General features: G+C 39.6%; 1 protein-coding gene across 1 annotated transcript in view; it reads right to left on the reverse strand.

The window, feature by feature from the left end:
* TMEM184C (transmembrane protein 184C) overlaps positions 1–12,157 on the reverse strand; it is a 33,702-nt gene that overhangs the window by 11,759 nt on the left and 9,786 nt on the right. The window lies entirely within an intron of this gene.

Consider the following 12,157-nt stretch of genomic DNA (forward strand, 5'->3'; position numbering starts at 1 on the left):
CCGGTTCTGTTGCTTCTTGACCTGCATACACATTTCTCAGGAGGCAGATAAGGTGGTTTGGCATTCCCATCTCTTGAAGAATTCTCCAGTTTGTTGTCATCCACACAGTCAAAGGCTTTGGCGCAGTCAAACAAGCAGAAGTAGATGTTTTTCTGGAACTCTTGCTTTTTTGATGATCCAACAGATGCTGGCAATTTGATCTCTGTTTCCTGACTTCCCTGGTGGCTCAGATGGTAAAGCATCTGCCTACAATGCGGGAGACCAGGTTCGATCCCTGGGTTGGGAAGATCCTCTAGAGAAGGAAATGGCAACCCACTCCAGTACTCTTGCCTGGAAAATCCGGTAGATGGAGGAGCGTGGTAGGTTACAGTCCATGGGATAGCAAAGAGTCGGACACGACTGAGCGACTTCACTTCCTCTGCCTTAAACAGCTCAACCGGAATTCCATCACCTCCACTAGCTTTGTCTGTAGTGATGTTTCCTAAGGCCCACTTGACTTCACATTCCAGGATGTCTGGCTCTAGGTGAGTGATCACATCATCCTGGTTATCTGGGTCATGAAGATCTTTTTTGTATAGCTCTTCTATGTATTCTTGCCACCTCTTCTTAATATCTTCTGCTTCCGTTAGGTCCATACCATTTCTGTCCTTTATTGAGCCCATCTTTGCATGAAACGTTCCCTTGGTATCTCTAATTTTCTTGAAGAGATCTCTAATCTCTCCTATTCTATTGTTTTCCTCTATTTCTTTGCACTGATCACTGAGGAAGGCTTTCTTATCTCTCCTTGCTATTCTTTGGAACTCTGCATTCAGATGTTTATATCTTTCCTTTTCTCCTTTGCCTTCTGCATCTCTTCTTTTCTCAGCTATTTGTAACCCTCATCAGACAACCATTTTGCCTTTTTTCATTTCTTTTTCTTGGGGATGGTCTTGATCACTGCCTCCTGGACAAAGTCAGGAACCTCTATCCATAGTTCTTCAGGCACTCTATCAGATCTGATCCCTTGAATCTATCTGTCACTTCCACTGTATAATTGTGAGGGATCTGATTTAGGTCATACCTGAATGGCCTAGTGGTTTTCCCTACTCTCTTCAATTTAAGTCTGAATTTTGCAATAAGGAGTTCATGATCTGAGGCACAAACAAAACCTTGCGTGCCGCAGAACCCAGGAGAAAGGAGCAGCGGCCCCACAAGATACTAACCCAGACTTGCCAGTGAGTGTCCAGGAGTCTCTGGTGGGCATGGGTGGGTGGTGGCCGGCTGCAGGGTTGGGGGCACTCGGTGCGGCAGTGTGTGCAGGGGACCTTTGGAAGGAGGTCACCATTATCTTCATCACCTCCACCATAGTTTGGTCTCAGGTCAAAGGACAGGGAGGGAACACAGCCTTGCCCATCAACAGAAAATTGGATCAAAGATTTACTGAGTATGGCCCCACCCATCAGAACAAGACCCAGTTTCCACCACAGTCAGTCTCTACCATCAGGCAGCTTCCATAAGCCTCTTGGCACTTCCTTCAGAGGGCAGATAGAATGAAAACCACAATCACAGAAAACTAATCAAACTGATCACATGGACCACACAGCCTCCTCTAACTCAATGAAACCATGAGTCATGCCGTCTAAGTAAGTAAAGTCACTCAGTCGTGTCCGACTGTCCGACTCTTTGAGACCCTGTGGACTACAACCCACCAGGCTCCTCAGTCCATGGGATTCTCCAGGCAAGAATACTGGAGTGGGATGCCATTTCCTTCTCTAGGGGATCTTCCCGACCCAGGGATCGAACCCGGGTCTCCCGCATTGGAGGTAGACGCTTTAACCTCTAACTCAGTGAAACTATGAGTCATGCCGTGTAGGCTCACCCCAAAAAAAGTAATACACCTAAAAACGCTCCAAGTTGTACACCTAATTTTCTCTATCTTCTCCTGAAAATAAAAGGCAGAGAAAGTTAAGCCAGGCAAATAACTAAACAAAGGAAAGATAGGATATCTGTTAATGTCAAAATAACTTTAAGACCAAAAAAAAAACCACCAAAAAACAGGTCCAGAACAGATAACTTGCATGCATGCTCAGTCATGTCCTACTCTTTGCAACCCCATGGACTGTAGCCTGCCAGGCTCCTCTGTCCATGGGATTCTCCCTCCAGGCAAGAATACTGGAGTAATAAGCCATTTCCTCCCCCAGGGGATCTTCCCAGCACAGGGACTGAACCCACATCTCCTGTGTCTCCTAATTGTAGGTGTATTCTTTACCACTGAGCCATTGTGTGAGCCCTCCTGAACAGAAACAGTGTCTAAATATAAAGCAAAAACTGACAAAAGTACACAAAAAAACTGACAAATTATCCGTGACAGAATTTCAACATCTCTTTCGCTAACTGACAGAACAAGTAGCTAAAATCAACACAAATGTAGACAAACTGAATAATACAATAAGATTGACTTCATGCACATAAATATAACAGAGCCACTCATTAGCACAGCATACACATTCTCTTCAAGCGTACAGAGACCCATTACAAAAACTGATCATGTACTAGTGGGCATGAAATAAACCTTAACCACGTTTGAAGACTGTCTCATAGTACATTCTCTGACTACAATGCAAATATATAAAATGAAAAAGAAAATTTAATCTTTATATTTGGAAATTTTAAAAATATACTTCAAAAATCCAAATGGAAGTTTAAAAACCTTAAACTGGATGAAATAAATGTTAAATATGAAAACCAATTCATGGGGCAATAAGATTTTAAATAGACTTCTTGTGGTTGTCATTTCATTTATGGTATATGTTGTTGTTCAGTCGCCCAGTCATGTACAACTCTTTGTGATGTCATGGACTGCAGCACGCCAGGCCTCCCTGTCCCTCACCATCTCCCGAAGTTTGCCCAAGTTCATGTCCATTACACTGGTGATGCCATCCAGCCATCTCATCCTCTGACTCCCTCTTCTCCTTCTGTCCTCAATCATTCCCAGCATCAGGATCTTTTCCAATGAGTCAGCTATTTGCATCAGATGACCAAAACACTGGAGTTTCAGCTTCTGGATCAGTCCTTCCAACAAGTATTCAGGGCTGATTTCTTTTAAGATTGATTGATCTCCTTGCTGTCCAAGGGACTTTCAGGAGTCTTCTCCAGAACCACAGTTCCAAGGCATGAATTCTTTGGCATTCTGCCTTCTTCACGGTCCAGCTTTCACAATTGTACATGACCACTGGGAATGCCATAGCCAAGACTATACGAACCTTGGTTACCAGAGTAATATCTCTGCTTTTCAACACACTGTGTAGCTTTGTTACAGTTTTCCTGCCAACAAGCAACTGTCTTCTGATTTCACGGCTGCAGTCACCATCTGCAGTGATTTCAGAGCCCAAGAAGAGGAAACCTGTCACTACTTCGACCTTTTCCCCTTCTATTTGCCATGAAGTGATGGGACCGGATGCCATCATCTTAGTTTTTTTAATATTTAGTTTTAAACTGGCTCTGTCACTCTCCTCCCTCATCCTCATCAAGAGGCTCTTTAGTTCCTTTTTCTTTCAGCCTTTAGAGTGGTGGTATCCACATATCTGAGGTTGTCGATGTTACTCCCGCCTATCTGGATTCCAGCTTGTAACTCATCCAGCCTAGCATTTCTCATGATGTGCTCAGCGTACAGGTTAAACAAACAGGGTGACAGCAGACAGCCCTCTCGTACTCTTTTCAATCTTGAACCTATGTGTTGTTCCATACAGGGTTCTAACTGTTGCTTCTTGACCTGCATACAGGTTTCTCAGGAGACAGATAAGATGTTCTGCTATTCCCATCTCTCTTAAGGGCTTTCCACAGTTTATTATAATCCACACAGTCTAAGGCTTTAGCGCAGTCAATGAAACAGAGGTAGATGTTCTTCTGAAATTCCCTAGCTTTCTCTATGATCCAGCAAATGATGGCAATTTGACCTCTGGTTTCTTTTCCTTTTCTAACCCAGCTTGGACATCTGGAAGTTCTTAGTTTGCATAATGCCTAGCATGCAAGATTTTAAGCAGGACCTTACTAACATGGGCTGCTGCTGCTTAGTCGCTTCAGTCATGTCTGACTCTGTGCATCTATAGACTACAGCCTGCCAGGCTCCTCTGTCCATGGGATTCTCTAAGCAGGAGTACTAGAGTAGGTTGCCATGCCCTCCTCCAGGGGATCTTCCCTATCCAGGGATCAAACCCAAGTCTCCTGCACTGGAGACAAGTTCTTTACTGCTGAGCCACCAGGGAAGCCCCGACTAGCATGGGAAATGAGTGAAGCTGTCTGATGTTTAGAACATTCTTTAGTTCTACTCTTCCTAGGAGTTGGGATGAGGATTGACCTTTTCTAGTCCTGTGACCACTGCTGGGTTGTCCAGATTTGCTGACATATTGAATGCAACACCTTGATGGCATCATCCTTTAGGGGTTTGAATAGTTCTATCAAAATTCCACAGCATCCATTTGCTTTATTAAAAGCAGTGCTTGTGATCCTTGGATCAGAAGAATCAATATAGTGAAAATGGGTATACTACCCAAAGCAATCTATAGATTCAATGCAATCCCTATCAAGTTACCAGAGAAGGCAATGGCACCCCACTCCAGTACTCTTGCCTGGAAAATCCCATGGATGGAGGAGCCTGAAGGCTGCGGTCCATGGGGTCGCTAAGAGTCGGACACAACAGAGCAACTTCACTTTCACTTTTCACTTTGATGCATTGGAGAAGGAAATGGCAATCCACTCCAGTGTTCTTGCCTGGAGAATCCCAGGGACGGGGGAGCCTGGTGGGCTGCCATCTATGGGGTTGCAGAGAGTCGGACACGACTGAAGCGACTTAGTAGCAGCATCAAGCTACCAACGGTATTTTTCACAGAGCTAGAACAAATAATTTCACAAGTTGTATGGAAATACAAAAAACCTCGAATAGCCAAAGCAATCTTGAGAAAGAAGAATGGAACTGGAGGAATCAACCTGCCTGATTTCAGGCTCTACTACAAAGCCACAGTCATCAAGACAGTATGGTACTGGCACAAAGACAGAAATATAGATCCATGGAACAAAATAGAAAGCCCAGAGATAAATCCACGCACCTATGGACACTTTATCTTTGACAAAGGAGGCAAGACTATACAAAGAAGAAAAGACAATCTCTTTAACAAGTGGTACTGGGAAAACTGGTCAACCACTTGTTAAAGAATGAAACTAGAACATTTTCTAACACCATACACAAAAATAAACTCAAAATGGATTAAAGATCTAAACATAAGACCAGAAACTATAAAACTCCTAGAGGAGAACGTAGGCAGAACACTCTCTGACATAAATCACAGCAGGATCCTCTATGACCCACCTTCCAGAATACTGGAAATAAAAGCAAAAATAAACAAATGGGACCTTATTAAAATTAAAAGCTTCTGCACAACAAAGGAAACTATAAGCAAGGTGAAAAGACAGCCTTCAGAATGGGAGAAAATAACAGCAAATGAAGCAACTGACAAACAACTAATCTCAAAAATATACAAGCAACTCCTGCAGCTCAATTCCAGAAAAATAAAGTGGGCCAAAGAACTAAACAGACACTTCTCCAAAGAAGACATACAGATGACTAACATATGAAAAGATGCTCAACATCACTCATTATCAGAGAAATGCAAATCAAGACCACAGTGAGGTACCATTTCACACCAGTCAGAATGGCTGCTATCCAAAAGTCTACAAGCAATAAATGCTGGAGAGGGTATGGAGAAAAGGGAACCCTCTTACACTGTTGGTGGGAATGCAAACTAGTACAGCCACCATGGAGAACAGTGTGGAGATTCCTTAAAAAACTGGAATTAGAACTGCCATATGACCCAGCAATCCCACTGCTGGGCATACACACCAAGGAAACCATAATTGAAAGAGACACGTGTACCCCAATGTTCATCGCAGCACTGTTTATAATAGCCAGGACATGGAAGCAACCTAGATGTCCATCAGCAGATGAATGGATAAAAAAGCTGTGGTACATATGCACAATGGAATATTACTCAGCCATTAAAAAGAATACATTTGAATCAGTTCTAATGAGGTGGATGAAACTGGAGCCTATTATACAGAGTGAAGTAAGCCAGAAAGAAAAACACCAATACAGTATATTAATGCATATATATGGAATTTAGAAAGATGGTAATGATAGCCCTGCTATGCGAGACAGCAAAAGAGACACAGATGTATAGAACAGTCTTTTGGACTCTGTTGGAGAGGAAGAGGGTGGGATGATTTGGGAGAATGGCATTGAAACATGTATATTATCATATGTGAAACGAATTGCCAGTCCAGGTTCCATGGATGATACAGGATGCTCAGGGTTGGTGCACTGGGATGACCCAGAGGGATGATACAGGGAGGGAAGTGGGAGGTTCAGGATGGGGAACACATGTATACCCATGGTGGATTCATGTCAATGCATGGCAAAACCAATACAATATTGTAAAGTAATTAGCCTCCAATTAAAATAAATAAATTTATATTAAAATAAAATAAAAGCAGTGCTTCCTTTTGCACACTTGATTTCACTCTCCAGAATGTCTGGCTCTGGGTGACTGACCACACCATCCTATTAATCCAGTATATTAAGATTTTTTTGCACATTTTTTTAAGTGTATTCCTTCCAGTTCTTGATCTCTTCAGCATCTACTAGGTCTCTACCATTTTTGTCTCTTATTGTGCTCATCTTTGGGCAAAATGTTCCCTTGATTTTCCAGTTTTCCTGAAGAGATCTCTAGTCTTTCCTTTCTGTTGTATTTTTCCAGTTTTATGCACTGTTCATTGAAGAAGGCCTTCTTGCCTCTCTATGCTGTTCCTTGACACTCTGTATTCAGTTGGATGTACCTTTCCCTTTCTCCCTTGCTATTCGCTTTTTTCTTTAGCTATTTGTAAGGTCTCCTCAGATAAGCACTTTGCCTTCTTGCTTTTTCTTTGGGATGGTTTTGTTCACTGCCTCTTGTACAATATTACAGACCTCTGGCCAGTTCTTCAGGCACACTGTTTACTAGATCTAATCTCTTGAATCTATTCATAACCTCTACTACATATTCATAGGGGATTTAAGTCGTACCTGGTTGGCCTAGTGGTTTTCCCCACTTTCTTTAGTTTAAGCCTGAAGTTTGCTATGAGAAGCGGATGATCTGAACTACAGTCAGCTCCAGTTTGCTGACTGTATACAGCCTCTCCATCTTCGGCCACAAGGAATGTAATCAATTTGATTGCAGTATTGACCATCTGGTGATGTCTTTGTAAATCGTCTCTTGTGTTGTTGAAAAAGAGTGTTTGCTATGGCCAGTACATTCTCTTGGCAGAATTCAGTTAGCCTTTGCCCTGCTTCATTTTGTTCTCCAAGGCCAAACTTGCCTATTACTCCAGGTATCTCTTGACTTCCTACTTTTGCATTTCAATCCCCAATGATGAGTAGAACATCTGTTTTTGGTGTGAGTTCTAGGAGGTCTTCTAGGTCTTCATAGAACTGATCAACTTCTCAACTGATCAACTGATCAGCTTCTTCGGAATTGGTGGTAGGGGCACAGACTTGAATTATTATTATATTGAATGGTTTGCCTTGGACGTGAACCAAGATCATGTTCATTTGCTTTAAAATGAAGTTTATGTTCAAACATATGTCCATACGTTTAAAAACTTCATTTAGTCTGCCTAATTCCTAAATGGTGTAGTTGAGAAAATTTTTGTTCTAGAAACACAGGAAGCCTAAATAGTTCTATACTTGTCCTCCCAGAAAGAAAAGTCCAGGGCAAATCTTTCAAGGTATATAATACCCCATCTCTTCCTGTAATATGTAAGTAAAGGCAGTAACTCTTGTGTAGGCAGTAAAACTTGGACATGAAGACAGTGACAGTATAAGAAAGGGAAATCATAACTTCATTTTGTTCATGAACAAAGATGTAAATATTCTAAGGAAAATATTAGCAATCCAAAACTTATAATGTAGAAAAGCTGATGATACACCATAACCACTTAAAATTTGTCTTTCAAATGCAAGTGGATTATAATGTTAGAAAAGTCATTAGTCTAATTCACTATATTAACAGGTCAAAAGCAAAAAATTATGATCATCTCAACAGGGATAGAAAAAGTATTTGATGATATTTAGTACTTAGGTATGATTAAAAACTCTTAACTAGGGATAAAAAAAGAGTTTATTTAAGCTAATAAAGGAAGCCTACAAAACATCTTTAGAAACATTATATTCAAATGTGAGATTTTATAAGAATTCCCTTTAAAACCAGGAATGATACAAGAAAGTCTATAGGTACTCAGCACAGTGAGAAGAGAAACATGTATAAAAACTAGAAACAAATCCTTTTGAAGGTGACTGGTTACACAGAGAATTTAAGATCTACAGAATAAGAAAAATTAACCAGATTTTTGGATATAGGCTCCATATGCAAAAACCAACAGCCTTTCTATACACTGGTAGTAATTAAACTAATTTTTAAAAAATGTCATTTACAATAGAAATAAAATATAAGACATTAAAAAAGTCAGAAAAGATGTACAAGACTTTTATGAGAAAATTATACTTTACTGAAAGATAAATGAAGAGCTAGATAAGCAGAAAGTAGACCACATTCATAGATAAGAAGATTCAAATAATCATAAAGATGTCAATAAATTGAAGACTGAATTCAATAAATTGAAGACTGAATTCAATTCCAATCAAGAAGTCCCAAAAGGGTTTTTCAAGTAACCCGACAAGCTGAATCAGAAATTTATACATAAAAGCACCAAGTTAAGAATAGCCCATTTAAGACTTATTAATAACATATAGTAGTCAATGTATGGAAATGGTCCAGGGATAGAAAAGTTAATCAATAAAACAGAAAAAGGGAAGATCACAAATAGACCCACATATATGGAACCTTTATATGACAGAGATGGCAACATACAGCAGTGAGGCAGGAGAGAGAATGGTGCTAGGATGGCAAGTCAATCGAATAAAGTGAAACTGCATTCCTACTTCATATAACATATGAAAAAGAAATCAATATACGTTTATAAGTCTTAATGGAAAAGTAAAATGTTTAGAAGAAAAGCACAGGAGAGTTGTTTTTATAATGTTGGGGTCAGGAAGAATTTTTTGAACCAGACGAAAAGTGCCTGAAATAAGACTGATATATTCAACAATATAAACATCCTCAATAAAGTGCCAAAACATGCCAAAAACTAGAAAACGGTATTTTTAACATGCATTAAGTAATTAGTATCTTAATCTATAAAGATCCCTTATGAATAGACAACCATTAAAAAATGAGGAACAGAAATAATCACTTCTCAGAAGGAAAACAGAAATGGCTGATAAACATATGAAAACTTGTTTAATCTCACTACTAATCAGTAAAAACCTTGATGACCTCTTGACAGGCAAACATAAAGTGCTGGTAATTATAAAATCTTTTCTACTGGTAATGGGAGAGTAACTTGGTACTGTCACTTCAGCAAATAATTTATCACAAAATCACACAAAAGCCAAAGATGCAGCATATCCACTCCAAGGTATACACCCTACAGCGAATTTTCTCAAAGTGTGGTAAATTCAACATGGTGGGCTATGACTCAGTTTTAAAAACAAGAGGGTGGAAGGGAATACACAGCAAGAGTTAGTACTGTTTCATGAAAATATTTGTTTCCTAACAGCATTAACTCACTAGATGAAATGTTCCCCTCCTCTCAAAGTCACATACATAAAATCTAACATTCGTTAAAAGAAAACTCACTGTGCTCACTGCATATGTCACATAAATCACAGTCTAAAAAGCAGATGCAGTTTTACATCTAAAGACTGGAAACTTGCATCTTAAATTCAGTATGATGCTTAAAACCAAAGCATCATACTGAATTATCCTCAACAGCAACAGGCTGATTAATGATCAGACATGTAACACCAGTTACCCAACAGAAGGAGACTGGTAACCTAAACTGCATGTATATACAGAGAATGAGAAGGTTTATATTACTAAAACCATATCCCCAAACTGCATGGCTTTGGTAAGGTTCAAAGTCTTCAAAGGAAAGAAAACCTGGTTTATAGTTATGGATACACTGCTGATATCATTCAGGTAGTAGCTGTCAGAACTCAAGAGTCTCAGGAACTTTTAACATAGTTTTTTAAAAAGAGAAAATGTGATTAAATATAAAAATTAAAATTTTGATGTAAAATTATCCCAGAATAAAAGTGATGCTTAGAAAAATGTAAACAAGAATAAATGTAACTACTTGTGTAGTTAGGAACAAATAAATCGCACAAGCACAGAAAAGGGAAATTTTGGTCTACAGCCTTGAAACCTTCAAAAAGGTTCTGGGTTTTAGCTGACCACCTACTAACTGGGATGAGCCAGCCTGAAGAGGCAGCTAGGACCGCATCTCAGGTTCTGTATTAACAGAGGAGTCCTGATCAAAGCCAAGCTGCCATTGCCACCTCCACCACCATCATCATATTTACTAGACCACTGCAATCTCTTGCATCTATGCCCACTTCTAGTTCAGTACACAACGAGTACAGTAATCTCTGAAAAAGAATCTTGGATATCAGCCCTTTGCTTAACATCCTATATTGGCTTCTCACTTGACAATCTCTCTCCTGGACCAAGCTTTAGACAGGCAGGGTTCCTCTTAGCCTTTTTTTCAACTAGGCATCAGCTAGGCCCTGTCCTTGGCCTGGGAAACCAGTCTAAGCAAAAAATCCTGCTAAGACACCTATTACCACCGCCCCTCCATCATCTCACCCTACCCCCCAATATCTGATTACCCTTGATATCGAATCCAGCTCCTCATCCGTCACTCTTGATGTCTTCTCGGTCTGCCTTAAGTAACATTCTTTTTAGGGCAGTTTAGAGAGAATTCCCCTACCCTGATGTCTCCTCTTAGTAATTTTCCACCCAGTGACCACCCCAATCTCTCTGGTTATAAATCCCTGTTTGTTCTTATTGTACTTGGAGTTGAGTACAACATCCTTCCACCCCCCAATCGTTATTCTCACTATCCTCTTTCATAGGATCCAGTTGTTTTTCCTTCATAGTGTTTCCTGAAGTAACTAACTATATATTTGTGTCTTCATTTAATTCTTAACCAAGCTGTAAGTTCCATGAGTTCTACATCTGTTATATGTATTATGATATACGTATATACTAGCACATACTAGGTGTTCAATACATATTTGTCAAATAAACATCTCAGGAATTTATTATTTCAAATAGCCAGGCAGCTCCCTGTTATTGCAAGGGTGTTAAGGAGAGACACGTTTGGTGCCAATGTCATCCAAGTGGTTCTGTATTGCATGAAAGGCAACGTAGCTAACCCTAGGGCGTATATCTACACTGATCCTGCAAGTCATTCCACCCATCTACATCCCCATCTATCAGCAATCAAGTCTTGTTGATTCTCCATTGGATTCTCTTATTATCTTTCCTTTCTATTTCAATTCCACACCCCTCTTTTTCAGCTTATCTCACAAATAAACTATTCTAATAACATAATTTATTTCCCCTTCTGGACTCTTCTCCTAATGAATCCTGCATAGTATTTTAAAATTAATCTTTCTAAAATGCCAGTCTTCAAATGTTTCCTGCTGAAAAACATCCAGTGGTTCATTCATAGAGTAAATGAAATCTTAGGTTCAACATAACTTTGCAGGCTTTATTTCCTTTCTGTCCTACATGAATGAATAACAAGGCCAACTAACTTACATATAACTAGAACAAACACTGCTATTTGTTGCTCTTATTTCATGTCCAATGCTGTTTCCCCACCTAGACTATCTTCTCAAGTCTTAGATCCGATTTTGCCTTTAACTTGCTATGTGATTTGAGGAAGTTAATCTCTGCACACTCTGGTTTCCAATCGTAGAAGAATGTTGATTAAATGATTTCTAAGGTTTCCCCCCCCCCCACAACTTTACCAGTTTTCTATTTAGGGTAAATAATGTAAAAGAAACTAACTCTTATGTGTGGATTATAAAAATGTGTTTTTTAAGTATTCAAACTTGACTATGAACTACATGAGGGTAGGGACTCTGTTATACTTTTTGTCCTGCATATAGCACTTAACACACTGCAGAGAAATGACACTTACATCTGTTTAAGTAAAACCAAACTTAAAGAATTAAAACCAA

This window comes from Capricornis sumatraensis, chromosome 17, assembly GCF_032405125.1.
Source record: "Capricornis sumatraensis isolate serow.1 chromosome 17, serow.2, whole genome shotgun sequence".
In the NCBI taxonomy this organism is placed as follows: domain Eukaryota; kingdom Metazoa; phylum Chordata; class Mammalia; order Artiodactyla; family Bovidae; genus Capricornis; species Capricornis sumatraensis.